This window comes from Manis pentadactyla, chromosome 13 (genome assembly GCF_030020395.1).
Source record: "Manis pentadactyla isolate mManPen7 chromosome 13, mManPen7.hap1, whole genome shotgun sequence".
Classification (NCBI taxonomy): Eukaryota; Metazoa; Chordata; class Mammalia; order Pholidota; family Manidae; genus Manis; species Manis pentadactyla.
In genome coordinates this window covers 3,725,606-3,752,166 of record NC_080031.1, presented here as the reverse complement: position 1 = coordinate 3,752,166, position 26,561 = coordinate 3,725,606, and the positions used below count along the sequence as shown (strand labels likewise).

The 26,561-nt window shown below is 52.1% G+C and overlaps 1 long non-coding RNA gene across 2 annotated transcripts; it reads right to left on the bottom strand.

Annotated features, from left to right (window-relative positions):
* Positions 1 to 123: 123 nt before the first annotated feature.
* On the bottom strand, positions 124 to 8,645 carry LOC118929607 (uncharacterized). 2 transcript variants are annotated; one of them, XR_005031666.2, is made up of 4 exons: positions 8,611 to 8,645; positions 7,137 to 7,231; positions 5,596 to 6,631; positions 124 to 1,553 (listed from the first exon to the last, which is right to left on the bottom strand). It is a non-coding gene; the product is annotated as an uncharacterized LOC118929607 (long non-coding RNA). The 2 variants fall into 2 exon arrangements; XR_005031665.2 differs by lacking the exon at positions 124 to 1,553 and having other exon boundaries at positions 4,114 to 6,631.
* Between the last annotated feature and the right edge of the window lie 17,916 nt (positions 8,646 to 26,561).

Sequence of the window (26,561 nt, the reverse complement as noted above, 5' to 3'; positions counted from 1 at the left end):
TTTTTCTCTCTTTAGTTCCCTCTATCCAGGCACTTATTAAAAGAAAACCCTATGTGCTATCTACAGTTTTCAAGGTACCTTTCTGTGCACGATCATATTTCTTTCAGCAAGCGTGTGTCGTTCAGCTATTATCTGCCAGGCCCAGGATGCAGGTGTGAACAAAGCAGAGCCAGCTCCCTGCCCTCACAGGGCTTTAGTTCCCAGGGTCTCGTTGCTGTGGACCTCAGACTGGGCCGCCTGGTTCGCGGGTGCAAAAACAGCACTTTGCTTCTCTTGGGGAGCTTCCTGAGACTTCAAGCTTAGGATTTGGTTCAAAGCACATGATCCAGGTTTTTTTTTTTAATCAAAAATGTGGCAAGGACCTTGTGTAAGCATAGCGCTGTACTCAATGCTGAGGGTTTGGAGATAGGGTCCCAGCCCTAGGGACCTTGTAAACTGGAGGAACAATGCATCCACAGGGAGTTAACAGCAAACCTGAACAGCTGTGCTGGCTGTTTCACAAGGCAGTACTCGGTCGTTCATGAGTCCGTTCATTTAAGAGATGTTTATTGATGATATCTCCTCCGGTGGAGGAGAAAGATGCATGTGTGGGACTCAGTGTGGATGGGGCAGTGGGGGCATGGGATGCTATCGGGGCAGGGCTGAGGGGCTGAGGACAGGGAGGGCTTCCTGGAGAAAAGAATGGCCGAGCAAGCATTAGTCAGCAAGCAGAAGCTGGGTGGTTGGGGGAGAGAAGCCACTTCCGTGGGGACAGCCTGTGTGCAATGCAGGGAGAACGTGAGCTTGCTGCACTGATAACTGAACGGTTCTGCGAGGCTGGTACATACAAAGGCTTAAATGCCAAGTGAGTGGTAGTGACTGTCAGGGCAGAGGAATTCAGCAGAGGAGAGAGGCCTTCTGGAGAGATCTACAAAGGCTTCCTGGAGGAAGAAGGCTTTCACCTGCACGCTGAAGGGTGAGCATGTGGACCTATGGGAGGATGGAGAAAGCCACTTGGCTCACAGGGGCTCCCCTGGCACTGAGGCAGCCCGGCCCTCTGTGCTCTGGCCCTGTGCTCTCTGGTTTCCTTTCCTGCTGCCCCCCTTCTGCATACTCTGTCCTGGGCGGGTGAGACTGCTTGCAGTGTCCATGCTGTCCAGCATCCGAGGATCACTCAGGTGGCCCCTTTGCTGGGAGATCCTTTGGTGTTTCTAAATGCCAAGCCCCTAACCATTCTTCCAGGTCAGGGATCCGCACTCCTTCTCGGAGAGGCCTTTCTCCTCCTTCTCACCAGACAGTCTCCTTGCTCAGTGTCCACAGCACTAGGCTTTGTAGCCGCCATGTGCTGCCTGTCCACTGCTACTGGGGGCATGACTCGCCTCTTCTGCTGGATTGCAGGGAAGGGCCTTTTCCCATCATCCTGCTGGCTCCCTGGGCCTGGCACGAGGTCTGTGTGTAACCAGCAGTGATTGACAGAGAGGGCCCCAGACCGGGCCAGAGTGAGATAAGGTGTGGAGAGGGAAGCTGAGCCTGTGGCGAGGGGACTTGGTGGGTCTCCATCTCTCGGCTCAGATCTAGAAAGAGAAGACACTGTGGCTGAACTGTTAACAAATGTGCGCCTGCTCTTCCTGGACACATGGCATGGTTGATGCGTGAGTTGGATATTATACTGGGCAGCTCTCACGAGGAAAACGGCCTCTGAGTGTGGGGAAATGGGGTCTCACCTGACCGGTGAGGGCTTTCCTTGTATGCAAATCAGTATCTGCCATTCTACCTGTCCAGTGGGCCAGGTGGCCTCTCAGACTGGACTCCAACACTGGGTGGATGGTCCCAGCTGTGAGGAAACTTAGCCTGTGCCTCTGTTGATTTTGCCTAGTAAGCAGGTGAGCTCTGCGTTTGTTCATTCATTCGTTCATCTGATGATTAGCCGATGATGCACACGCAGGTGCTGAGGTCAGTGGGAAACCACGTGGTGCCTGCTGTTTCTGTGGGCTTATTTACACCAGCATTTTAAGGGCATGGAGGCAGGGGAATCTCAGTGAGCCAGGAACTGAGGGGATGTGGCCCTTAGAAGGGCAGAGGTGAGCTGCTTTGTAGCCCATTCTCTAGTCTAAAATTCTACCTCCCAAGCTCTTCTCTGCCAAGCCCCTGGGTGCCCAGGGTTTGTCCTTAGTGAGGGTCCTCTCGTTTTACAAGCTGGTGTCGTGGAGTGGTTAAAACACAGGCTCTGAGGTGGCATACCCAGGTTTGCCTCTTCCCCTGAGCCAATGTCTTGGCCCCTCCGAGATGGCATCTCCCTCAGGGGGTGGGCATAAGAATGACAGGGATCATGCATGCCCTGCTCTGCCTGGTGCACACCACAGTGAGCCTTTAGTGAGTGACAGCTGCCACGGTCATTCTGCAGAGGTGCCTGAGACACGGTTTCTCTGCTGCAAAGAAGAGAGGTTGAGTAACAATGCAAAAGGAAGGAGCTGTCTGTCACTCATACAGGGCGGTGGGTTTGCATACTTTCTTCTAGTCCTCTTGGCCCATCTTCCAGTGGCCTTGGTCATGCACAGCTTGGCCAGGGTGACAGGCTCCCCCTGGGCCTTGAACACAATGGTGCTAAGTGGCCAGTGGAGGATCGAACCCACACCCTTGGCTTTGTTAGGACCATAGCAGGCAGGGCGGGTGGGTGGCCCTGGACCCCTCTGGTCCTTTGGCCTCCCTGAGCATGAGGCCCCTCGGAAGGGGTGCCTGGGAGGTGGCTGGAGTGTTGCGGTTAACCCCCCCTCCACCACGAGGACCCCTGGCCTCCTTGCTCTAGCATCCAGAGCCGGAGGACCATCCGTGGCCATCCCCATGGCACCTGGGACGGGGAACCCCTGGAGGAGGGGAGAGAGGGACTGATGAGGATGGGGAATAATTGGGGAAGTCCTAGTTGTTTGCAGAAAGAAAAAAGGAATGAAGAGGGAAGGTGCAAGGACAGAGAGGGGGAGAGAAACAGAGGGGTGGTGGGGGAGGCGGAGGGAGAAGAGAAGCTTCTCTTTGGGGAAAAATGGAAATTTAATCAGATCAGTTTTTATAGTGCAAATAGAAAATCAGTTTTAATAAAGCCAAAAGGAAATGCAAAACAGCCGCTTGAGATGGAGATTGTGTTAAGCAGACAGCTCTTAAGGAGGAGCCGGTCTGGGGTGTTTATTGTGCACAGAGCAAGGGGGGGATTTCTGGCTGAATTTCAAACAGACATTTGATTTGGCTTTGGGGGTGGGTGCTGAGCCCCCCCTAGGCCCATCTGTCCAGGGAAGACACTCGCCCAGAATGAGAGGACAAAAGAGAGGGGGACAGCGGGGACGCCAGGGGCACCTGCCTGACACGGGCAAGGGAAGGTTCCCCCCCACCGGTCGGGGTGCCGCGCCCAGGACGCCCAGCAGGTCTGGCCACTCCTCCGGCCTGAAGGCTGGACTCTGCCCTCCACTGGCACACCCCCTGCTTTCAGCTGCTGATTCTTAATTATAGTTCTGGCCCAGCTCTTGGTTTTATTGCTTTCATTTATTATAAAAAGACCAGTGTCTTTTTTGAAACGGCTATCTGGTCAAATCACAGTTGATAAGCAACACTGAGCTGTCTTTTTAAGACAGGCCAAATTTATCACACTTAAAAAAATAAAAAGCAGGCCTTCGATGGCCTATTAGAAAATTTCCCTCCCTGTTCCCAGAGTGACATTTTAGTAAAAGGCTTTATTTTTCCCCTCAGCTTTCACAAAGCCATTGCCTTGAAAAAGAGAGAGGGAGGGAGAGAGTGAGTACTTCTGAGGCGGCTCCGTAAAATATATGGAGAGGGCACAGAAGATAACAGGATCTGTCCTAATGGGGCTGTTCGCTCAGGAGGGGAAGAGGGGCCTCTGGCACATGTTTGTCAGCTTTTATTTTTGTAATTAGAAGAGAAACTGCACTTTACATTTCGGAAATGCAACTGTCTGAGGCACAATGCAGAGACGAGTCTGGGCCAGAAAGATAGGTTGGGGGGAGTGGGGACCGACCAGATGGGGGTGGGCCCTGGCCTGCTGGCTCCTAGGGTTCATGGGCTCAGCTGTCACCTTGGAAGCTGGCTCACTAGAGAGGAGCCCCACGGGTCCTGTGGGCGGCTGGCTCCCTGTCCTTCCTTGCTGAGGCACTGTGACAACCCTGTATTCACTGCAATGGGGTGAAGCCCAGCAGCGGGCCCACCAGGCTGCTGGGGGTCGGGCAGGGTATGCGTCAGGGCCAGGCAGCAGGCCTCCGGTGGCTGCGGAAGCCTCTGACCATCTGCTGGGACCAGGACAGGAGCTGGGCTGAGGCCATTTTATGGGCACAGCTGGAAGCAAATGTTCATCCCTTGCTGTTTGCAGGGTTGGCTGTGAAGAGACCAGAGGTCCGTGAGTGAGGGGTTCCCTGCTCCCCCTGAGTGGGTGGGGGCATCCCCTGAGCAGGGCTGTGTCTACTTCAAGCAACCCTGCAGCATGCAGTGTAACCGCTGCAGATGCACGGAGTAAGTCAGCAGGCAGAAGGACCCTCGCCTCCGGGGCTCTGGCCTTCAGGCCTCCCATCGACTCCCTCGGACCCTCGGTGGAGGCGCTCCTTCCTCCTGTGCCTCTTTCTCTTATGCTTTCCTCCCCAACAGTAGTGTTCGGAACAAGACAGCTTTGTTAAACAGCCACCTCTCTTTGTTCTGCTTTGAGATCCGGGTTTTGGAGAACGGCAGCCTCCTGCCCCCTCTGCTTGCATCCCGTCCCTCTCCTGGGGTGGATGCCTTCTGCCATGTGCCCCTCAGGATCCCCCTCCTCTCCTTGACACTGGCACCTGATTCAGTAACTGGGGCACCTGACATCTGCCACTTTGAGATCCAAAGAGAGCTGGATTCGGAGGACCCTGGACCACCAAGATCAGGAACCTGGGGGTGGGATGGAAAGGACTTGGTTCTGGAGCCAGAAAAAACTGGCTTGAAACCCAACACTACCATTAACTGGGTGAACAGGGAAAATTCTTTGACTTCTCCAAGCTTTGGTTTTCTTATCTGTAAAATGACACAGGCTTGTTGGGAAGGGTAAATAAAATGATAAATGTAAAGCCAGTGCCCCAGAGCCCAGGACACAGTGCTGGTGTCCCTCTCCTTGCCCGGGCAGGAGGCGGGGAGGACGTGTCTGTCTGGCGTGTTCTGCATCTCAGGGGCAGAGGCATGTGCCTCACTAGGGCCAGAGCCAGAGGCCTAGGACGCCTGGTCCAGTGTCCGTCCCGTCGCCCTGCAGTGTATCTCGGTCTTACAGACCATCTTAGGAAGGTCGTTCTGCTTTTCCAGACCTCAGTATCCTCATCCTAGATGAACTCCAAGGTGGTCCAGTTCTACAAAGTCTAAGTCATGTGAATCTATCCCACAACTCTCTGGATCCTCAGACCATGCCTGGATGTCTGACCCTTGTAGACATCGTGGACTTGGGCAATCGGCCTCGGAACTAGGTCTTGTGGTATTCGAGGCTGCAACTCTCTGGGATGAGTTGGGAACCCCGGGACAGGGAGTACATTCAGTTTTACAAAAGTAAGTTGATGCCCTACTATGGACAAGGCATGAGGAAACAGTAATGATAGAAACAAGCCTTACCTTGAAGGTGCCCCGAGCCCAGAGGAGGATCAACATGGTGGACAGATTAATTGCCTTATAGTGAGTGTGTGACTCAAGCCTGTGCAAGACCTGGGAGCCAGGAGGACGGAGGTGAACTGCAGAACTCTGGTTTGGTGGTGGTGGTAGGGTAGTCAGGAAGGCTTCCCAGAGGAGGTGTTAGTTGAAGTTTTTAAAGCTCTTCAGGTTTGTAAGGCAAACAGAGTGGAGGGAAGCCTGGGGATGGAGCTCAAGAGGCAGAGCTTGGATTGGTGTCAAAGGCACAGTTGAGTTTGGGTCAAAATGGTGTGTGATGGGGTTGGGAGGGCAGGAGGCTGCAGACGCTGCATGGTGAGCCTCCCCTGTCTTTGCAGCGTGGGAGCCAGGGTCAGAGGTGGAAGGGTTTAGAGGGAAGGAAGGAATTCCTTAGAACCAGGAAAAGCTTGGGCTGCCCTCCCCACTTAAGGATGGAGACATAAATTCTGCAGGGTCCTAGTTCCACCTCAGCCTTCCAAGGCCTGGGAGTCATAGGACTGCTCCCTGCCAGCACTGCTTGGCTCCCTGGCATGGCTGGGTGCGAGCTGGGACCAGTGGCCCAGAGCCCAGGGAAGCCAGCTGGTGACAGGATAGAGTTGTCCTGGCTTTGGCCAGGCGGATCAGTGGGCTCTGACCCAGGCTGTGGTCCTGGCAGGACCTCCTCTTGGAGCCGTTCCGCTCTGCAAAGAGGCAAAGCCGCTGGTCTGCCCCTGCCGAGAGCGTCCCCTTGCTCTGTGCCCCCTTGCCTGAGTCACCAGTGCTGCAATCTGAGGACCTAACCTCTTAGGTGGGGCGCCGAGCCGAGCCACCTGGCCAACGTTGATTCCACCTCCCCTGCCCCTGCAGCCAGAGGGCCTGGGGTGGTTAGGAAGCCGTGGATGGAGTCAGAAGGCGAGCACTGGACCTGCATTCGAAGCCGGAGTCCGGGGTGGGATGTTGAGGGAATGCGCAGTGACCAGCAGGCCTGTGGGCGAGAGGGCGCTGTCTTGGTCCACCTCCGGTCCTGTTTGGAATGAAACAGAGTATCACGGCCAGCCAGTTGGCCAGCCAATCAACCAGCCATGAAAATCTGACCAGAAGCTCCAGCACAGCCCCTCGCGGGAAGGAGTCCCTGTGTCAGGCGCCCCGGGAAGACCCAGGCGCCGGACTCTGTCTGCGCCCTCGGCTCTCTGCCTGGTGGCGGCACGTTTGACCTTGAGCGATTTGGTGTCTTAGGCCCCCATGCTTTTTCCTCCTGACGTGCAACTTTTTACCCACAGGGATAATTTTTTGGACCCGAGGCTAGAAATAAATTCATCTGGGTACTTAAGGAAAATAGAGCAGATGAAGACAGTGGTGACAATATTAGAATGTGTGTGTGGAAGGCGGCGAGCACATGGTTGGAGCCCAGAGCCGCAGGTCTGGGTGAATCCTGGCCCTGTCACTCAAGCACACTCAGGGGTCTTAGCCCCGACCCCCCGCCCCCCGCCCCCCACTGCCTGTGAAGCAGAACACTTGGCCCCTTAGACCTTTTAATTTTCTGTTCACTTAGTAGGTCTCCCCAGTAGACTGAATTCCTTGAGTCAGTCAGCCTTCTTTTTTCTTGTCTTGGTATCCCCAGGGCCTGGCACAAAGTAGAAACTCAATAAATGTTAGTTGAATGAATGAATAAACGTTTGAATAACAAAAATACCTGCTCTGCCGACCTCTCTCAGGATTATTGGGAGGATCAAATGAGATAATGCACATGAAAGCACTTTGTAAATTGCAGAGCTCTATACAAATGCAAATTATCCACAGCTTTGGTGGAAATTATTATTCAAATTATTATTATTATTTTCGCCGTGAAGGAGGACAGGAAGGAGAGGGCAATGCAGCCCGTCCCTAGCGGTGGAAGCGGAGGCTCCCGCAGCGGCAGCGGGCCGCTCTCGGACCTGGAGCCCCAAACCCTCCCTGGGCCGCGGGCTGCCTCCAGTGAGGCGGGCCTGACGGCAGCTGCTCGCGCTGGGGCCGAAGTTGCTTTGGAATCCTGCCCGATGTGGGGATGGAGGCTACAAGCACATCCTACCCTGAGCAAAATGAATTAAACGCCAAGCTCTAAATGAAAAAGGTTTTCTTTTCTCTGCTGGGTTTTTTAAAAAAATTAAGTGTTAAAGGTGATGTGCTAGGAATGGGGTGATGGCAGACAGAAAGATAAAGGACACCGGGCCCCCCAGTCCCGGAGCTGACCCTTCCCGCAGGCTGGGATCATGTTTCCAATGCTGTTGTCCCGCCTCCTCAACCCCTGGCCTTGGAGAGGGGGGCGCGCCGGCTGGGCAGCCGAGAGACTAAGAGCAAAGGCGTGATTGATAATTGGCGGCTGTAATTCTATAATTCATCTCCCGGCACCGCAGTGAAATTAAAAGAGTTTAGGTTCCCAAGCATAATGATCATCAATTAAACGCCGGGGAGATTTAGTGTCCTCATTTGAATTTTGTTTTATTTATTTAAATGTGTCTCTTTAGAGGGGGGCACGTCGGGAGTGGGCGGCGGCGGGCGCGGGGCTGCGCGGGGCGGCGGGGGGCGCCGGGGCGCCGGGCCTGGCGAGGCAGGGGATCCATCATCCCGAGCCTAATCAGTTAATACTGATGAACTGCCAGCAGTAACTGGCAATCGCGCGCCGCTCCCGAGCCGCCAGTTCACTCGTTTAGGGAGAGCGGCGGTGGGGGGTGGGGTGGGGGGGCGCTGCGCCCCCGCGCGGGCCCCGCCAGGTCTCGGTGGGAGCGGGCGCAGCTGGCGGAGGCGGGCCGGGGGCGCGGGCGTCGGTCAGCTCCAGGGGCCCGGAGCTGCGGCGCCCAAAGGCCTGGCCGGGCGGGGCTGGGGGAGAAGCCCCAGGTTCTTGCGCCCCGGCTGGCTGGAGATGGCGCCCGCTTTGAGGAGGAGCCTCGGAGGGAAGCGTTCCCCTAACGTGGGAGCCCCTCGTGCAGGCCCAGAGAAGGAAGCCCCAGGAATCAGGGCACTCACCGCGGCCCACCGCGGCCCTGCCCTGCCCGGCCCTGCCCGGCCCGGCTCTGGGACTCGGTTTCCGTCTCTGGGAAGGAGGGGCCTGGGCAGCGCGGCCTCTAGGGGTCCTTCTAGCTCTGCGGCATTGCCAAAGCTGCCTTTGGCGCAGGCCAGGAGGTGGGGTGGGTAACGGCCCCTGCCCTCCTGCCCACCCTGGGGAGTTTGGGATCTGGCGCTCCCCGCCTCCGCCCTCCCCAAGTGCTGTCCATTTTCCTGGGTTGCTTACTGCTGCGGTTCCCCCTCACACTCTGATTCCGACTTCTCACTTGCAATCAAGAAACTAAAAATAGAGCATAAAGGAGCTCTCCAAGGGGGGTGGGTGGGGATGGGCAGAGGACAAAGAAAGTGCTTGGTTCCTCCAGGGAATGAGACCTCATCAGCTCTACATAGGGAGTTAGAAATCCAACCCAGACCATTGGCAAGGGGCAGGGTGTGGGATGGGGAGCCCTCCTCATCACCAAGTGGGGAGGGAACCGTGTGTGTGTGCGCGCGCGCAGGCGGAAAGAGGGTAAGTACTGGGGGTTGGAGAGAAGCAGCGGCCGGTTTAGATCCCTGGGGATAAGGCGCAGGGCATGCCTTGCACAGCGGCCTCCTGGGGCTGAGAAGGAGCTGAAACGCTCAAACCCTGGGGACCTACAGGAGCAACCTGAGGAACTTGTGTTCTAATTCATCTGCCAGGAGGGGGCGCCCTATTCTAATTTTAACAAAGGCACCCTGTTTAAGCCGAGGCTTTCAGAAGGCTTTTGGGCCTGGTTGTGTGGTTGCCTTACTAGGCTTGTAGACAAACAGGACCCCAAGTCAGAGATTCCTTCTCTAGGACCTCAGAAATGCTGTCTTTTGGAACAAAAATAAGGAATGGCTCTATTCAAATTTGACATAAGATTGGAAATTTGAAGGTGGTGGCCTGTGCCTAGGAGTTGGCTCATGGAAGTGAGGGCTGAGGGTGAGTCTAGATTCTCAGACGGCTCGTCACAGAACACAGGTGACACCCCTCTCCCAGGAGCGATCCCAAGCTCAGAAGGGCAGGTGGACTTGGGTATACTACTCAGCAGGTACTGGGGAAGAGAATCCAGATTCTAGGTCTGGAGCCCTCCTAGGCTCAGTCCTAGCTGTTTTTCTTGAGCCTCATTTCCCCTCCGTCCAGTAGGATGTGCTGCACAAAAGCTCTGTGGGTGGAGAGGTGCTGTGTAAGTGCAAGGGGTCATGCATAAAACAGCCAGCAGCCCAGCCTTGCCCTCTAAGGGGCAGTGCAGGGGGTGGACTTTTATCTGCACCGGTGTCGGGGCTGCCTCACAGGCCCCTCTCTCACGTGGGAGTTATCTTTAGGACCCATGACACTTCCCCTCCTGGGGGACAAAGGGAAATGGCTGTTAGTAGAGTCCAGAGATTTGTCATTTTTTTGTACTACTGACTCGAATCAAGATACTGTCTTTCCGTCTCTTCTCTGTGTTGCTGAACTTGGTCCAGTTCCCTTACCAAGCCCCATTGTGATCCGGAAAGAGTTGGTCTTTGAAAATATGGGGATTTCTTCAGGGAAGGAGGGCTGAACTGTGGGGAGCCAGGCCCTGCTGGGGGGGTCACCTGTGCAGGAGCCCTGCCTGGCTCTTCTCAGTCTCATGTCGAGGCTGTCTCTCTGCCCTGCAGGAAGGCTGAGAATGTTCTAGGTTGAGCTTAGGAGAGATGAAGGTGAATCTGTTCCCAGGGAAAGCCCAGCCCCCTTTACGGATCCATTGGGCTAGTCCAGCACCCGGGCCATCCAGCCCACGATGTCTTCTATTCCCTGACTGGTCTGGGGTCAAGGGCTGTTCCGCAGCTCCCCAGGAATGGATCTGGGATGAGGAGCTCTGAGCGGCGAGCACTGTACAATTTTTTGGTGTGGAATCTCTAAGAGCACCAAGCCGAAGTGGGCATGAAGCCCAACAAAGGCTTTTTAAAATTACCATGTGTTGTCCTTTCTCTGATTACAAAAGTAATACATATTCATGGTCAAAAATTAGAAAATACAGAAAAGCACAAAGAAAAAAAATTCATCCATATTCCACTGCACAGAAGCAACCACTATTAGTATTTGAGGTGTGTCCCCTTGCTGTCCTTCCATTTCTCTGTCTCTGTGTTTTATTAGAAATCTCGTGCAGTAATACTTTGTCACCTCCTTCATAAGTGTATTGGAAACATTTCCCCAAACACCACTGACAGATCTCGGGGGCTCTTGGCTCCTGTGAGGACAGAGGATCCCAAAGTCATCGGGCTGGAGGGGCGACACAAGAGGCAGGGCGGTGTGCCACCCAGCGTGTCTGAGGGAAGTCTCAGAAGGTGCCAGGCTGGTCCTGTGCCTCTCCGGGGGCCCTGCTCACTGCCTTGGCTTCTTCCTGCTCGGGTTCCTGGCAGCCACAGCAGACCAGTGGGCAGTGGGGTGAGGGTGAGGTGCCCATCACTCAGACGCTCAAAATAACACTAGAAATGTATCGTCACTTGGAGTCAATACTGTTGAGAGCCCTTTCCTCCAAAGGGATGAGCTTTGGAAGCCACAGTAACAAGGAGGCCGCCCGTTCAACCTCAGAGCTTCGGTTCAGCTGGCTCAGTAGGGCACTTGCCTGTGCCCTCAGCCTCTCCAGATGCTGGACAGATTGCTAGAGGATCTTGGTCTGGACATCCTGCCCACACCCACTGCCCCTCTATCTGCTGAGCACAGCATGTCAGGTTCACCTTCACTGTCTGCCGGGGCCACCTGACTCCTGACTCCACAAAAACCTATCTCCTCTCCACCTACCCACATATTTTTCTCTCTCCAAACCCTGCTCCAGACGCTCTTTAACAACAACAACAAAACCCCCAAATAACCCAATTAAAAAATTGGCAAAGGACTTGAAGGGATGATACGCAAATGGCCAAACAAGCATATAAAAAGATGTTCAACATCACTAATCTTTAAAGAAATGCAAATCGAAACTACAGTGAGATATTGCCTCACACCCGTTAGAATGTCACTGTCAAAAAACAAAGAGAAAATGAGAAGTGTTGAGGAGGTCGTGGAGGAATTGGAACCCTTGTGCACTTTTAGTGGGATTGTAAAATGGTACAGCTGCTATGGGGAACAGTGTGGTGGTTCAACATAAATACACGAATAAACGCAATACCATACGATCCAGGAATTCTGCTTCTGAATATTCACCGAAAAGAATTGAAAGCTGAATCCTGAACAAATATTTACACACCCATGTTCCTAGCAGTACAACTAAGAGGGAAGCACCCAAATGGCCACCAATGGCTGAAGAGAGAAACAAAATGTGGTATTACACACAATAGACTATTATTCAGCCTTAGGAAGGAAGGACATTCTGACATGGGTGAGTCTTGGGGACATTATGCTGAGTGAAATAAGCCTGTTCTAAAAGGACAAGTAGGGTATGATTCCACTTACATGAGGTATCTAAAGTGGTGAGATTCACAGAGACAGAACATAGAATGGTAATTGCCAGGGGCTGAGGAGACAGAAAAATGGGGAGTTGTTTAGTGGGTATAAGGTTTTAGATTTAAAGGGTGAAAAGACTTTTGGAGATCTGTTGCCCAAAGATGTGTATGTACCTAGCACTACTGAATTATGCACCTAAAAATGGTTTAGGTGGTAAATTTTATGTTATGTGCCTTTCACCATAATTCAAAAAAAAGATGGTCTTCCTGACCCTCTGGCCAGCCCAGCAGGTAAAGTGAACCCCGTTTTCTGAACCCCTAAGGGACTTGCACTTTTAATGGCCAGGTCCCCAAACTGACCTGTTACCTTTTAATATGATCACATCTGAGCATCCTTTCAGACAAGTTCTTGGAAGGCCACGTAAAATATTTACTAACTTCTTTTCCCCAGGGCACCTACCACGGTGCCTCAAACATAACAGCAGCCCAACTAATATTTGCAGGTTCATCGTCACTTCCCCTAATAAACTTTGGGCCGTGGGCAGGAGGCTGATGCATAGAGGGGAGCACATGTGCAGAGGAGAAAGGGGGCAGGGAGCACCTGGTGGGAGGACACCTTCCACTTGTTGTGTATCAATTGTGTGGTGGCTGCATTGTCCTCATGGTTCCACTTCTGCACACACACATGAGTTTTGCACACATGCACACACTGTGAGATGGGGGCTGCAGAGGCCATGGGTTTCCAGTCTCGAGGTAGAGTTAGACCTTCACAAATGGTATTTTGGACTCTGTCAGAGTTTTTAGGCTAAAAAATGTTGGATGGCATTAATCCAATCCACCCGTGACATGTACCTAATTTTACGTTTCTTTAGAATTCCTGGAGGGACAGGTACTCAGCTCTCCCCAGGAACACAGGTCGTGTCTTACGCCTCTCCTATGGGGAAAGCTCTCCCTGACCTCTTGCTCCAGCCCTCTGGCCCCTCCAGCCACGGGGCAGACCCTGCGGAAGCAGAGGACAGTCTCGCACCACACCCCTTGTAGATGTTTTTAAAAACTGGACTTTAACAGACTGAAGATCCCTCCCATGAGGATAGCTGTGATTTTCTTTGTAGGGTGGTTCCTCTGCTAAATTAGTCGTCTGGTTCTCTTGAAAAGCAATCTTTTCCCCCAGTTCATGTTCCATTCTTGACCTAACATGGCTATTCTTGGCCTTGTGAATGGGATTTGCTTCTCGTCTGGAATTAATTTTCCATGGCAACGCGGGGCAGCCATCTCCACAGCCCCCCTGGGCCGCCTCGTTATGAGTTGCGTGTCTGTCCATTCCCACCTCGGTCAGGGTGGATGGCAGCAGTGATAACCTGCGGGTGGGCTGAGCAGGGAACATCTGGAGGAGTCCGCCTGCTCCGGTTCCTGGGGTCCCTGGGCCCCTGAGGAAACCTTGGTGTTTACTTTTTAGCTTCACAGCATTAAAAACAAAAAACAAAATACAAAAACAACTCGGGGATTGGAGGTTTTCATCTTATTTCTGAACCACCTGGGCCTTTTTCTCTAACGGGGGCACCTTGCTAAGCTCGAAGCAGGAGAAAGACCTGAATCCGAGCTTTGGGGATTTGTCTGTTTGTTTAAAGTTTGTTATTTATGGCTGCTTTTAAGTAAACCATAAGAAGTGTGAGGGTTTTGCATTTCTGTTTTTTCCAGCGTGCCACTCAGCCCCGTCAGTCACTCTGGAAGGACGTTTGTTGACCGTGGAATCAATTCCAAACTCTGTAACGTGGTGCTCAAGGCGCCGAGTTGGCGGGCTCAACGTGCCAGCTTGGCCTGAACTCCCTCACTCCTCCCGCCTAACAGGATGTTAGCATGTTGTCAGAATACACCCACCACCCATCGCCTCTGTGCCCTTCCTCCCAACCCACCTGTTGAAGTTCTCCTTCTTTATGGCAGGGCTTCCCATCTCGGTGTTGTGAAGTACTTCTCCTCAGTCTGGCGGCAGCGGATGAGGGTGGGGCCCCTGGAAGCCCTGCCGGCTGAGCCCCCACGCCCGGGCAGCGGTGCATATTTGTCCCAGTGAGCCAACCAGCTGTTACCATTTTCTGCGTGTGCTGCGTGGTGCAATGGTTAGGGAGCGTTCAGGCCCAGCTCAGTGCCGCTTCCTCCACAAAGCCTCTCCCAGACCCTCCAGCAAGAACGCCCACACCTCCCTGGGACACCTCCCGAGGCCTTGTGGACTGTCCTGTGGTCCGCCTTTACCTGGGGATTTAATGCTCTCCTACAGGCGTCACCCCTACTTCCCTCCCTCCCAGGATTGGAAGCTCTTGGAGAATTTTGTCCTTGCTTAGTTATGCACAGGGTCTAGAACATGTCTTGTGTGTTCCTGGGCCTCCTTAAATGTCTGTTGATTTGAAATCTAGAGCTTCCGTAACTGTTGGTTGTCCTTGAAGCCCAACGCCCTTGATATGTGGCTCTTATTCCAATGACCTTACTACTGTTCAAAATATCTTGGGAATTTCTTTTCAGCAGTTACTTTCAGAGAAGGATTATGAGCCCAAGAATAAAACTAGGCTCTTTTCTTTAGATTCAAACAACATGTATTTAATTTTCATTTTGTTGTCATTGTTAGTCCACAAATATTTATTGAGACCCAGACACATAGTTGTTTTAAAAAATTTAATATAAACCACTTGTCTAGCTTTATTGGCAAGATTTGGCTTCATATAAGGTTGTTCTTTTTCTGGAAATCTAATCTACCCTCAAAACATAAAAGGTTTCCTCTCTTGGAGCAAATTCAGAATGATGAAAACAAGGAATATGAAAATTGCAAATAAATCCAAAACTTACGCCAAAAAACCAATGAACAGCAACATTATTGGAGTAAATGCAGAGCCCCCCAAAGTACCATCTTGCTCGGGACATTAACTCGGATTTATAAACTCTGGAGTGTTTGTTAAAAGGACTCAGGCTACCTGGTTTCTGTCGCAACTTGTACAGAGATGTGTCACTCAGAGAGCGATAAGTCGATACAGTTTGCGGTTAGATTGTGCCACTTAGAGCCAACTGGTTGTCTCCTGGCTCTGTTGCCTACAAGCTGGGCTACCTTGGGTAGTCAGTTCAAGTCTCTGGTAATCACTCATCTGTGTCATGGAGGCATGGTACCTACTTTGTAGGGCTGTTGTAAAGGTGAAGTTGACCGGTACCCAGATATTCGGATTTCAAAGAAAATATCCAAACAATTTGGATTGCTATTATTTTCCCCCCCCCAGAGAATAGAAAGGTTAAGGAATAAATTGCTGTCTTCAAACTTTTGGAGACTTAGATCACAGACTGGGTTTTACGGATGTTGTCCGATTCCTCTGAAGGAAGCAGTAGCAGATCTGGCATTTGGTTGGTGTGGAAATGATATGGGCTGGGATTCATGAAGAACTAAAGATGGTTAGGCAGAGGGATGGGCGAATAAAGAAGACAGAGAAATCATTTCTGAAGAGGCAGGAGCCTAGCTTGGCTGAGCGCGTTAAAGTAACTCCTGATTTCTTCCAGCACAGGAGCTACTTGGAAGACAGTTGGGATTTTCTTCTGGGATGTGGGCTCTGCTTTCTGATGCAGCCTAAACCCCACTGCATTTCTTCTCCAAGCACTGGGCACTGGAACTCGGTGGTCAAAGCTCAACTTCTCCGGAAAGCTCTCCCAGAGGAAACATAGTTATGCCAATAGATCTGGTCACTTTCTGTGTGCCAGGCCCTGGGCCAGGCACTTCACACAAACCCACTCACTTAACCCAGGGACGTAGGTAACATAATGGTGCATCTTTTATGGATGAGGAAACAAAGTCCCAGAAAGCCAAGAAATTGACCGAAGTTCCATAACTGGTCGGTGCAAAGCCAGGATTTAAACTACCTGCATGTCAAGCAGCGCCCTCACTCCTTGTCTCTGTGTACTTTATGAATTTGCAGGCTTGGGCAAAGGGAGTAATTGCCAATTTATCACATTTATCTTTTGCCCTTCTTCCCCTAGTGTTTAGGCTCTGCAAGGTGGAGAACTTTTGTCTTTCTTATTAAACCACTGAACCCCTAGTACATAGAACATGGAAGTGCACATAAAGAGATGCTTATAAATATTTGCTGAGTAAATGAAGTTGTTAATATACTTGTAATATAAGACACTTTTTTTTTAAACCTTCCCTTTTGGGTATTGCTTTTTAGGAGTTACGGTCTGTGTGTCCCTGTGTCTTCCGACAGCCCTGTGTTGTACAGGTGGATTCCCATCAGTGTTATTAATCAACACATGGACTCTTTACTAGGGAAAGCATTTTCCCAGTCTGAAACCTCTTTTTTGAAGGTGCTTTTCTCTGTTAGAGGCGATCATAAGCCTCGGAAATCAACTTGTCTCCGAGTTGTTGTGATAAATGAGGCCTGCGGACGTGACTCTCTGCTGTCTGATTTGTTTATTCTTCTCTTTGCCAGAGTCTCCCACCCCTACTGTTCACACGCAGCCCTTCAGCATCCACCTTCCCTGCTGGTCCCTAAATGGAATTACATGATCCTGGTCCAACCCCATCATTTTACAGTTGAGAAAACAGGCCCAGAGTGGAGATGACTTGCTCATGTTGCGGAGCTGGCAGATCCCGGAAGCCAGCACCGACCCACCTCCCCGGCCGCTGCGCTTTCTCCTCCACTGTGTCCCCAGGCAGGAATGCCTCGTCTGGAGAGGGGTGAAAACAGATGTCACTGGTCCCAGGGATGGTGAGTTCAGGGTGGAGGGACGACAGAGAGGAGCTGAATGGTGACAAGCCCTTCTCCTTGTTCTCCACCACATAGGCTCTGTGCTCATTGGCAACCCCTTCAAATGATGGCATTTTCAGCAAATAGGAGGGAAGTAGGTCTTTCTCTTTCCCTCCCTCAACCCCCCATTGTAATTAGTTGTCAAAAAATTTTAGATGGAAGGGGGAATGCTCAGGTCCTGATGAGATGATACAGCAAAGATTTCATTTCATCTTGAATTTGACATTAAACTTTAATAGTCTCAAGGACAAGAAGCCAGGAGATATCAGATGTAATGAGATAAAGCAAAGTTTCTCTGACAGCAAATTTGATCACAAATGGGCTCCGAGATTGCTTCTTTGATATAAATGAAACATAATTCATTGTCCAGCGCCCTGAATGGGCACTCCGGCTGGGGATGAGGCTGGCACCCTTCTTACCTGGTGCTGGCAGGTGGCGGCTTCACGGGTCAGAGCTGCCGTCACTGGGAGGCGATGGAACCGCAGCTGTGGAGCCGAAGAACACCAGGCGGTGGCATCCGGGGCTCTAGGCACCTGCTCGGAGCTGAGTTTTGGCTTGAGAGGTTCCCCTCAAGCTCAGAAGGGCAGAGACGGTGCCAGAGAGGTCGCGACCCCCTCTCAGATCTGAACTCGAGGGTAACTGCTCTTTTGATCCTTTCTTCGTTTGTGCATGCGAGGGCGTGGCAGTCTGCTTTTGAGTTCCTCATTCCTTCTCGTGTGAGATGTCCTCCTGAGCTGCTTCTCCTCCACACCCCCCTGGGCTGCCCGGATGCACAGGGTGCAGTGCTCACTGAGGGCGGAGTGAGGGCTTAGGGTGGAGGGCCCTGGCCTCCCAGTCTCCCTCAGCAACCACCCCTTTCTTAATCTTGCCTAAACTACCGTGTTAATGGCTTCAGGGCCTGTGCACCACCCCTCAACAGGATTTCGGCCTTTAGCTTGTCTTGTGCAGGGGGCCCTGGGGGGCCTTTGCCCGTCCTGATGCCTCAGGTCACAGACATGTATGTCCTTTGGGACAGATGCCTTAACCCGATGCCCCAAGCCCCCCACACCCTGGTGGCCCTCCGCCGGTGCCCCTTTCCCGCCCATCCCCTGCCCCTGTCCTGAGCATCCCCTCAGGGCCGAGGTGCAGGGGGAGCTGCCAGAGCAAACCACTCCCTCCTCATGCTTTTGCTCCGGGCAGCCTGCTCAGGAAGCCCTTCCCCTCCAGGTCAAACACCACTCACCCTCCTTTGATCTCTGAGGTCACATCCTCTGAGGAAGCTTCCCTGGATGGTTCTGCCAGAGGACAGCTTCCCTCCCCTGGGTTCGTTGACCCCTGGATGACTCAGGGCCCGCCTTCCCTGTCTTACTGTTATTCCTGCACTTATCCGTCTCCTCCTTCAGACCAGGGACCCCTCAGGCCATGTCTTTGATCTTTATATATCCCTGGGCATATCAGGGGCCTGGCATGGAGCAGGTTCCCAGTGAAGAGGTATTGGTTGGAACTGAATCGTGGCTCTTGGCATCGTCTTCTGGGCTGTGCCAGGCTCAGTTTGGCCTTCCCCCAGAGCTGAGAGTATAAGAATGATGCCCGCTTATCTCTCTGCCCAGGTAGGACAAATATACCAAATGCAGTAGTTTAAACTAACTTTCTCCAAATTCTCCTTGATTGAGAATTTGGGATTGCAAATTGAGAGAAGACTGGGGACAGAAGATCTGTTGACACCATCTTCTCCTTTTTACTGGAGGCCCAGAGTGAGGGCTCCCTGTAAGGAATTGTCACCTTTCTCAGCTAGAGCCAGCCTGGACACCTGTGGGGTGGGGGCTGTCCTAGGAGAGAGAGTGTTGAGTTTGGCAGTACTTGGGTTATACAAAAACATGGCCGGAGGCTGTGCTAGAGTAGGGCATGTGGGAGAGGCGGGCAGGGTCCGGGCTGGGGGGCAGAATCAGAGCAGGAAGCAAGGGCTGGTGTACTGATTCAAGGGGAAGGTGGCTCTGATGCTCTGGGTCCAGTCAGAAATGCAGGTTTAGCCCAAATGTCTGTCAACAGGTAAATGGACAAATCGTGGTATATCCATGGTATGGGATGGTATTCAACCACACCGATAGAGCACTGATAATGCTACAGTGTGATGAACCTCAACATCGATGTTAAGTGGAAGAGGCCAGTCATAGAGGCCATGTGACATGATTCCATTTATAGGGAATGGCCCGTATAGGTAAGTCTAGAGACGGGAAGCAGACTGATGGTTGCTGGGGACCAGGGAGGAGGGAGGTTGGGTGGAGTTTACTCCTAGGGCGATGGAAATCTTTTGAAACTAGACAGGTTAGGAGTGGGTGTACAATGCTGTGACTGTACTAAATGGTTCGCTTTAAAATAATATTATGTGAACTTCACCTCAAAAAAAAAAAATTAAACAAACATAAAGGGGAATGTAGGCCTAGTCTTGGAGGATCTTGGTAAATTCTACCAGATGTCTTGTCTTGTCATCCTGAGCTTTCCACATACACGTGTGGGGGTCCACCAGGGCTGTCCCTCTGCACAACTCCAGGGGATGCCGCTGGTATGACGGTCCATGCAGATGGAGCGTGGTGGGCTTGGGTCCACCCTGTGTGCCCCGGGACTTCTGGCCAAGAGGGGTAGGTAGAAGCCCCAGGCCAGCCTCCTCCCTCCATGTCTTCTGATCACAGACGCAGCCATGATGTGGTCCATTTCCCTCCCTGCAGCTGCCAACCGGAAGGACTGACCATTGATCATCAAGATGCAGAGGGTGAAGGAGGGTCTCCCCCTCTGTGGCCTCGGTCTCTGCCCCTGCCACCCTTCCTGCCTCCCAGCACAGTGACCACTGCCAGCACTCTTGTGGTACAGCGGGCAGGAGGGGGCGTGGACTCGAGGTGGTGACAGAAGAGACCCAAAGTCATTATTTTAATGGAGTCACTGGCTGTGCTTCCAAATCTCCTTATCGCTGTCAGTAGAATTAATTTGATTGCAAGCTCTCCCTCTTCTCTCCCTCCTTTCTCATGGTAAGTGACTTTCCTCCTGGGTGTGTTGCCCCAGGGCATGACAGGTGTCCCTGCATTGGGACTTTTGAGGCCATTGTGGCTCCTGCTCAGGGCTGGCGGCTGGGCCTCCTCCTGACCTGGCTCCTCTTGCTGTCAGGGCACTGGTGTTGGAGAGATTCATAAAGGGCTTTGGGCCTTCTGTCTGGTGCTGTCTCCCTATAAAGAACTTAGAAATCCTTTGTCCTGTTCTTATCAGCCATAAAATTTAGAGACAATAGCTGTAAAGAATTTTGCTTTGCACCTTAACGCAGAATTCTTAAGCCACATGGAATTCTCCAGCCACCTGTAGGCTCCCCTGGCACCCAGTCCAGGCCTCATAGTCCCGAGGCTTGAGAGATGATTTCCTAAGGTCTGTGGGGTAACCTGCATGCCGTGGACGCACAGGGGTAGGTATCCACAGGTGTCAGAGGTCTTGGACACTCTGCTGGTGGCCTGGCCTCAGAGGGAAGGATCTGGAAGTGAGGGTGTGGGCGCCTCTGCCCTAGCGGGCATTGTCTAGTGGGTGAGGCCCCCGGCGTTCTTGTCCCTGTCTCCTCAGAACTGGCCTCCTTGAGGCTACAAGACAGAAGGAGCTTCCTGGGCTCCTACCTCTACTTCTCCCGTCGGGCAGCCGGAGAAGCCTGCCGTGTGTTGTCCTTCTGGGAAGACCCCATGGAAAGATCTCTGGTGTGTTTGCTAACTGCCAGCTTGGGTTTCAGTAGGGTTTGAAATAAGGAATATATGGCAGCTCAGATGCACCCACACTTAGCTCTTTGGCTGCTGTGCTGAGGGTACTTGCCTGGTCTGATGGTCTTTGCAGAAATGGCTCGATTCTCGAGTCTGTGGTAGGACCGAGTGACTGAGCCCTGTGACTGTACCAGGTGCCTCTGGTTTCTGCATCTGGAAGAATATCTTGGAGAGGCCACCTGCTGTGCATTTCTAGAGGGCTTGGGGTCATGCCTTGTACGGGCGGGAAGTGGAGAAACAGACTGCAGCAGTGTGGTGGAGTGAGTGGGACCCAGGAGATAGTCTGAGCCCTGGCACAGCCCTGCCGTGGCCGCAAGCAGCTCTGGGACCTTGGGCAAGTCAGGTGCCCTCTCTGGGCTCTGTTAGTTAACTCTGGCTGCTATAACAAACTTACCATGACCTGGGTGGCTTAAAACAGCAGAAATGTACCATTTCACAGTGCTGGCAGCTTCGTCTGCAACCTGAGGGGAGGGTCCCTGAGGGGCGGGTTCATCCTGCTTCGTCCAGTTCCTCGTAGCTCTTTACATGGCTTTTTCCCTGTGTCTCTTCACGTAGTCTTCCCTCCATGCACATTTGTCTCTGTGTCTGAATTTCCCCCTTTCATAAGGACACCCCCGTCATTTCAGATGAGGGCCTACATGAATGATCCCGTTTTAACTTGATTACCTCTGCACACCTGATTTCCATATACCTCCATTCTGAGGTACTGGGGGTTAGAACTTCATATCTTTTTAGTGGGGGCACGGGGTACAATTCAACCCATAACATGGGCCTTTGTCTCCTTATCTGTATAATGAAGGTCGAACTGGGTCCCCTCCATCGTGGACCTCCTAGGATCCTCTGCCACTGGCCAGAGACTCTCCCCACCCTCTTCTAGACCATGAACTCCTCAGGCTGTTTGCATTTAGCCAGTGTAAACAAACAAACAAATACATCTGAATTCCCGAGGGAGGAAAAGAGGGTCTTTCATCAGTGACTGTCAAACCAAAAAATGTCCTGGGGAGCAGGTTACAACGGCCCGCATTCCGGGCCCGCTCCCAGAGATTCTGACCCAGCGGGGTTGGCTGGGGCTGAGGCTCTGCATTTTACCTCTGTGATTCTGATGCCGATGGTCCTTAGGCCAGTTTGATGGGCTGCGTTTCACAATGTATAGGTAAATCAAAACATCAAGGCATACACCTTGACTATATCCAATTTTAATTTGTTGATTATACTTCAATAAAAATGGGGGTGCAAAAAAAAGAAATACCGCTTTGCTTCCTGGTCCAAGTTGCGCACCGTCCGTACCTGCGTTCCTCAAGAGGTGGGGTGTAGATGCCGGGATCAGGGGCTGGAGGAAGAGCAATCTGATTTTAGCCCTTTAGAGCCACTGCCCAGGCCCCGCTGTCCCACCAGCGGGCGCTGTGGCAGGGAAGGCTCCCCAGGATGCGTGCTACCTGGGCCCTCTCTCAGGTCCCGGGGTGGGGGGAATCCTGGCTATGTGAAGTAGGCAGGGGCTGGTGGGAAAGGAGGCCAGTCCCACCACCTCTGGACCTGTGACAAACACCTTTCATCATCGCTGAGAGTACGTCACGTTTTGCAATCCCAGGCACCTCTTCCTAATTGGTGAGCCGGGGCTGATTTATTTGTTGATTAACAGGCGGAGGCATATGTGATGATATGGTTGTTTTACTTGACCTTGATGGTGGTGGGCTTCTGGGGAAGAGCCAGAGACGTGGGAACCGTCTGCAGGAGGGGTGATGGGGAGATGTGTCATCGTGGCTGGGGGCCCTCACGGCTGCCCCTGCTCCCTCAGGCATGCTCCACACTGCTCTCCTGGCCAGGAAATCTGTCACCTCCCCACTCTACTTCCACGCTTGGTGGCACTGTGCAAGGTGTGGGAGCTCGCAGGGTACACCAGACACAGCCTTACTTCCAGGGAGCAGCTGTCCTCTTCCAGGCAGTGGTAACCCTCAAAGGCCTGCCATGTCCACCCTGTTCCTCCTGCTCAGCGTGGGGGAAACAAGAATCTGTGGCCAGAGGGCGCTTTGTAGCAGTGCAGCTCGGCAGACCCGCGCGCACTGGACTCCTGGTAGCTGCCTCCTTCTAGACTAGACAGACTTAGCTGGGGAGAGTGAGTTGTCCCCTGAGCAGCTCCAGAACAACTGACAGCCTTCCCCTTGCTGTGCTCGCATGGGGCAGGAGGCTGGGTCTGCTCGTGCTCTAGGGCATTTGCAGGCCCTGACCTGGGATGTGGGCTTTCCTGGACCTGCCTCGCCCCCAGGTCTGAGCCTTTCATCCCAAAGGTCGGAGCCAGGCTTCCACATAACCTTTCCCTTTGATCTATAGCTCAAATTCTCTTTAAAAGACTGGCCAGTATATGACCATGTCTGGGCTGAATACCAGAAGTCAGCCAGTGTCAATATGTTTTGTAATTTGAAGTGGTTAGTGGTTTTCCTGTTACATTATGCCTTAGCACATTTACTCCTCACAGCAAGCCTGTGAGGTAGATAGTAGAGTCACCTTCATCTTGCAGACGAGAAAACCAAGGGGTGAAGAGATAGAGGTCGCCCAAGGTCTCCCAGCTGGTGAAGGGCAGAGCCAGCCCGTGGTCCTGGAGCTGGTGTCCCTAACCCTCCACTCCCCTTCTCCCAAGGACAGTACGTAAGCCTTGTCCACGGTACTGCACCCACACCTGGTCTACCATCTCGGGCTCCCTGTCTGCACACGTGCACGCCCGGATGACTGTCTGCACAGTTTGGGCCTGTAGTTAAATGCGCTGCGGTGGGAGGCCAGACTTACTGTGTTGTTTGTCCTTTTCTCTCTACCTTGCTGTTCCCCGTTCCCTATGTACTGAGGGACTTGTCAACAATATTTTCAAATCAGCTGCAAGAAGAAAACCACTTGCCTCCAGCAGAAAGCAGCTGTGGGCAGGGAGCATAATGGCTGTGGGCTCAGGCGCTGGGCAGTGCCCTTGAAGGACCGCAGGCAAGTTACTTCACTTCTTCAGGCCGCAACTTCTTCCTGGGTGAAAGGGGAGAGTAGTAGTACTGGTCTCATGTAGTTGTGGTGGAGAGATTACTCCAGGTGATGCATGTAAAGCGCTTACCACAGGTGTGGGCAGAAAAAGCCAGGAACAAATGGTGCTGCTGCTGCTGGTGATGATGATGAAGAAGAAGAGGGAGGAGGGGGGAGGGGAAGAGGTCAGGCCTGGTTTGCAGGCCCTTATGAAGGTCCTCACCAACTTTGGGAAGCCATGCTCACCTCTCTGGCCCAGAAGAGGCTGCCTGCCAGCGATGGAGGAAGCATCCCTTAGCAGATGTGCAAGGACAGGGCAATTTCAAAGTATTCCCTGTGAGGTCAGCCATGTGTCTGCACACATGCTTACACTCCCTTACACCCGGGGGAGCGCCTAGCCGGAGAGCCCGCAGAGTTGCAGTGCCAGCGTCTGACTCCTATCCAACTATGCAGAGCTCTTCGCTTCGGTCTAGGAAAACAGATGGTGTAAGTAATTAGAAAGCCAAACAGCTCTGCTAAGACCTCCAACAGGGTAACTGTTCTGCCAGGCTTTCATAATAGCCACCATTGTGCCCCCAATTAGGTGTTGTTGGGCCCTCTACACAGCAGCCAAAGTGGTCCTGGTCAAGGGTTAGTCACACCATGTCCCTTGGTTGCTCCAAAGGGATCCCATTACACTGAAATGAGGAGAAAAAAGTGCCAGAGCCTCACAGTGGCCTGCAGAGTCCTGCGGAGTCTGGCCTCCCATTCCCCCGTAGACCTCAGCTCTTGCTACTCGCCCCCTCTCGCTCTTGCTATCCCAGCCTCACCTGCCTTCCCTGCACTGCGGCCACTCCCACCTTGGGGCCTTTGCACTGGCTGCTTCCTCTGCTGTAATGCCCTCCCCAGATGGCCCTGCTGCTCACTCCCTCCTCTGAGTCACTGCTCGAATGTTCTGTCTCTGTGAGGACCCCCGAGCCCTTTAATTTAAACTGCAAACCCTTCTCCTCCCCCTTACTCAGGTCTGCTTGCACTTTAAAAATAATCTCTTTTTAATACACTAGAGAGTTATCTATTATGTTTTGCCTGCTTTCCCAATTAGAATGTAAACTCTGTGAAGGCAGGGCCTTTTTCTGTTTTAACATGGTTCGGTTAGCACTGGCCCAGTGTACGGCCCACAGCAGGAACTCAGTAAACCTGTATTGCTGGGTACGTAAGTGCTTTATGTGTATCCTCTTACTTAATGCTGACAACTAACTTACAAGGTAGGTACTATTCTTATCCCCTATTACCAAAAAGGAAATTGAGGCTCAGAGATGCATCTTTTTAAAGGCTGCACAACTGGATAATGGTGGGCCTGATGTTGGAACCTAGTATCATTTAGAGCTGATGCCTTGTTCAGTTATACCACACTGCTTCATCCATCCATCTTTCTGTTGTCCATCCAGCCACCTTTCTCCTCTCTTTTCCTGCCAAAATCTACTTTGTACCAGGCACTGTGGTAGGTTTGTGGATTCAGAAAAGAAATGACACATAACTGAATGATCCCTGCCCTCAAGGGGGGCACAGCACAGCAGGGCAGGCCTCCAGGGGGCTCCATTCAGAATTGGAAGAAGGGAAGTTTGTTCTAAGCATGCCAAAGCTGGAAAATTTGGAGTGATTTTCTTGGCAATCTGGCTTCTAGTAATATTAATCAATTTTCATCTTGTCTTGATGAGGAAATACTCAGAAAGTTCTCAAATCCCTCCCCCTCTTGGCAGGTGTGGTGGGAAGTCAAGGAAGCCAAGGAAACAGGGTTTCTGTTAAGGCTTCAGGAATGTAGAGGTGCTTGGGTGCTTGGGATTGAAACAATGTAACAGTGTATTCCCCCCCTCCCCACCCCATGGGGACTCGGTGGTGTGGAACAGCCTGTTAATCGTAGTCATGGAAGCCCATTAGTTTATGATACGGTATCCAGGTAACCTTTACAGAAATGGATTAAAATATAACTAGCACCCTGAATACACCTATAGTGACCTAATAGCTCCCACTGCAACGGTTCCTGGGTGCTGACTCCCCCTAGTTTTGTAGGAAATGTATGAAAGGCATGGCCCTGCTGTACTGGGGGCCCAGACCTTTGGAGATGACTCTCCTCTGAGCCCGCCGGTGTGAAATAAACCTCCACCCTCCAAGACCTCCGAGTGCCGCTTGGTTCTTCCATCAGCGATCCAGTTCAGGTTTTCCGGTTTTCCGTAACAGTCTGTGTACCACAATATATACATAAAAATGTCTACACGGGAAGGTAGAAGTCTTACATGGATATCTTACCTGGTGCCTGAAGCAGTGTTGGGTGCCTGAAGGCTTTTGGTAGAAATTATAGGAGGTGAGGTATGCCTGAGGCCGGAGACTATCATTGTGCTGCTGCTTTAGTTAAAGATAGCCCTGGCTGAAAATCACAAGGGAGAAAAATAATGAAATTGTTCTATTTATGTGCAGTCCCAAAGGCTAAAGGTTTCTTTAAATCTTGATCAGTGAAGTGTCCACAGGAGAAGATAATTGATTTCTTTGTAAACCTGGTTTCTCTGTATGAAATGCAAGTTTTATGAAATTCTTTCTACTAGTACCATATCAACATAATTTCATTTGTTGTTGTTATTTCTAGGAATAATAGTTCACATTTGTTGAGCATTAACACTGTGGCAGGCCTGTAGTGAGTGCTTTATATATATTGTTTTATGTAGTGGTGACAAGACCGTCCCCCATGGGTAGGTAATACTAGTTCTACTCTGCATAGAAGGAACTGAACTCGGTGAGATTAGTAAAGTACTGCGTTTAACCTAGACCGACTCCTCGAACTTAGTGGGCGCTCAAACAATGGCAGTCCCTTCTTGGTCACTCTTCTTAATAGCGCACGATGGCTGTAGAAACCCTGAACGTTCCTAGACACACCTGGAGGCCATTAGTACCTGCTGCCAGTACCACCTCTTGGGTTAACGAGTTTTATAAA